The 3,705-nt window shown below is 39.8% G+C and overlaps 1 pseudogene; it reads left to right on the top strand.

The window, feature by feature from the left end:
- The first annotated feature begins 376 nt into the window (after nucleotides 1-376).
- Nucleotides 377-2,847, top strand: Wdr75-ps1 (WD repeat domain 75, pseudogene 1; annotated as a pseudogene).
- Nucleotides 2,848-3,705: the final 858 nt, after the last annotated feature.

Below are 3,705 nucleotides of genomic sequence, written 5' to 3'. Positions count from 1 at the left end.
AACGCCAAGCAACCAGAGCTTCCAGGGACTAAGCCACTACCTAAAGACTAGACATGGACTGACCCTGGACTCTGACCTCATAGGTAGCAATGAATATCCTAGTAAGAGCACCAGTGGAAGGGGAAGCCCTGGGTCCTGCTAAGACTGAACCCCCAGTGAATTAGATTGTTGGGGGGAGGGCGGCAATGGGGGGAGGATGGGGAGGGGAACACCCATAAAGAAGGGGAGGAGGGAGGGGACGATTGCCCGGAAACCAGGAAAGGGAATAACACTCGAAATGTATATAAGAAATACTCAAGTTAATAAAAAAAAAAAAAAAAACGCATCCCATGAGTCTGTGCAAAGATGGTACAAGATAGTCTCCGAGTGGTTCCCTATGGCAGATTCAGGAGAGCCATGTTCTTTGCCGATTCAAAATGACTCCATCTTCCATATCCTCATTTGTTTAACATGCTTGAATATACAACTCTTAAACTATTTTGAAAGGTATATCTTCATTAAGGTCTATAGCATAGCCACAGAAGAGTGTGTTCACATTCTGCATGGGCACAAAAATTTAGTGTCTGGAATCCTCATCAACCCCAACAACCATCTTTAGTTTTACTCATGTCCCTTTGGTAGTACAGTTAAGCTATGGAACTATCTTAATGACATTTTGATACAGACTTTCATCATTGGACTTATACTCCACGCCCTCTTTATTCCTCCCCAAGCTGAAGATTCCATCTTCCTTACAATAGGTAAAGAAGAACCAGATATATTTCAGCTGGTTTCAGTGAGACTGCCCAAGTCACCAAGCCAGGACGTAGAAGCAAAGGAGCTCACCTTTGTTTTGGATTAAATAAACTGGTCCCCCAAGTGCACTGCCTTTGGAAATGAGGGAGAATATGTTGCTACATTTGGGACTTTTGCCTATCTGTTTATGTTTACAAAAAGGAAAAAAAACATGTAATTTTACCTTACTATCAACAAAAATCAAGAAGGATGCAAAGAACAAGTTCACTTGTGTAGTCTGCCACCCATAGGAAGAGTGAGTTATATCTAGTCACATGGACAGCAAAATCCACCATTGGAGAAATTTTCGTGATGATAAGAAGTATACCTACATGTTTGCATTGGTTATAGATTGGGCTTTGACAGTAACAGGCATCAATTTACTGAGTGTTGGGCGTGAGTGTGTCTTGTGGAGTGTGGAGATGGATCAGCAAAAAATAAGGAGTTTCTCTCTCCGTTAGGATCTACCACTGAACACTCTCCATCTCACCTTTGGGAGATTTGTTCTGTAATTCTCATTCTGATAATAAGATAACAGTTATTCACTGAACTCTTGATGCATCTACAGAAAGATAGGAGTATATCAGTTTGACAGTTGATCCAAGAGCCAAAGCTTTAGTTTAATACTCCATTTAGTGGAGTGTTTGGTTGGCAACAGTTGAACAAAGGCAAGAAAATGAAAATGAGCTGGAGGTGCAAATGAAACTGTGGAGCTAGAGCAAGAAAACCCAAGGGTCTGTTCTTAACACAAAGATCACCATGCCACATGATGACCCCATCCCAGCTCTGTTTCAATAGTGCAGAAAACTATGAAAAACCCATTCTGCTCACAGCTAGCAAATATGGCCAGTTCAAACTATTGGTATTAACAGATGATTCTGATATATACAAAAAAGCCATTACCTGAACTTGTAACTTTTTGAGTAGTTACCACAAGTATCAAGCAAGTGATTACTGCTTCTCTAAAGATGGCTCCTTACTAGCAGTTAACCTTTGAGGAAATAGTTACAATGTGGGACTCAGAAACATGGAAACTAAAGTGTACATTTTGCCCAAGGAGCTGGGAAAATAAGGCACCCTTTGCTTTGGAAGACTGACATGCTCAAAGTATCTTCTAGGCACTACTGAGAATGGCAGCACTACTGAGAATGGCATTCTCTGCTGTTGGAGTCTGCCTAGTTGTTCAATGCAGTGGAGTGCAAAATTAAATGTTAGAGTTAGAGAATCCAACCCTTACTCAAACCATGATGCTCAGTGTATAATGGCCATTGTATAATCAAAAGAATGCCTCCAGAGAGGAAGTCCAGTGGGGAGCATTTGTTCTATGAGATGTCCCAGAATCATTCACCTCAGAAGCTCACCAGCGGTTGAACAGATCACAGTTTTTCTTCCTAACTAAATCACCGGCAAGCAGACAGCTGCTAGCAGAAGCAAGTTTGCAAACAACCCCAATTTCTTTGTTTTATATTGGGAAAACAAAGGCACCAGCAGGATGCAAAGTTAAATGAACCTTCAGAGAATGAACCCCCCTTTAATGGAGAACATACTTGCAATTAACAAGCGTCTTCACACCCCAGCCCACAGGCTGCCATCAGCCTAGTTCCTGTGCTCTCTGTTTGCAAACTCACTGTTGCTCTCTAAAAAGACTAAAAATGCTGAAGAAATTACTGGTGATGTAGATGTGAAGGGGAAGAGAGTGGCGATTCAGATGAAGAAAATGATCTTAGGAAATAATGAAGAGGGGCTGGAGAGATGACTCAGTGTTTAAGAGCCCTCACTGATTGCTCTTCCAGAGGTCCTGAGTTCAATTCCCAAGAACCACATGGTGGCTCACAACCATCTTTAATGGGATTTGATACCCTCTTCTGGTGTGTCTGAATACAGCTACAGGGTACTCATATATATATATAAAATAAATAAATAAATCTTTTTTAAAAAAGAAAGAAAATGAGGAAGAAAAAAAGGAAACAAATAACATGGACTTGGAAAAAGCTACATCAGCTGTCAAAATCTGAAGAGCAAGAGCTGAGAAACTTCAGAAAAGTAGACTATAGCTGGCTAGCTGCTCTCTAGGCTGTGACTGTGGTGTGACACACAGCATGTTATACTTAATTTTTACTGTCCGTTACTACTTCAAAAAACTTTTAATATTATTTTATTCCCAAGACAAAATGGAACCTATATTCCCTCAAAAATCCATGGAGTTGAAAGGGGATGTATTACAGGGTTTGTGGAGAGTTGATGGACAGAAATAGGGTAGATGGGTTCATATTTCAATGTATGCATATATGAAATTCTCAAGACTAAATAAAAATTATATTTTAAATAAATAGATTGCTCCTCAAAGGCAACCAAGTGTGGATTTTTCCCATGTATAACAATATTTTCTAGGTGCTTCTTTGGGATCCCATCTGTCATATGATAAGCATCTATTTCACTTAATTTAATCTATACCTTCTACTTAGTCACTCACACAAGGATAAAAGGATATCACACTGTGTCCATCTTGCCTACCGATTGTACTTCACCAAAACAGAAGCATTTCTGGAGAAGGTTTCCATTTAGGGTACACGGGAACCTGGGTGATACAAGGTTCACTAACTAGCCTTAAACGCTGACTTGAAACAGTTGAATACTCACAGGGAATGTGGCTCATACTGGGCAGGTAGGCAGCTTTCAGGATATGCAGCCCTGTTAGCTTCAGTTATGGATAAATTCAGCAAAATTCCTATTAAGAAAAGGTCAGTCTTAATGAAAGGGAGACATAAAAACAGAATCTGAGAAAATTCAAAAAACGTATCAGATCCTACTACAAAAGTCTATATTCAACAAAACTTGAAAATCTAAAGGAAATGGACAATTTTCTAGAAAAATACCAGCTGCCAAGCTTAAATCAGGAAGAGAGAAACCATTTAAACAACCCTATAACTT

Source organism: Rattus norvegicus, chromosome 2 (genome assembly GCF_021556685.1).
Source record: "Rattus norvegicus strain SHRSP/BbbUtx chromosome 2, alternate assembly SHRSP_T2T, whole genome shotgun sequence".
Classification (NCBI taxonomy): domain Eukaryota; kingdom Metazoa; phylum Chordata; class Mammalia; order Rodentia; family Muridae; genus Rattus; species Rattus norvegicus.
The sequence above is the reverse complement of the archived record's forward strand: the minus strand, read 5'-3'. Positions and strand labels throughout refer to the sequence as shown.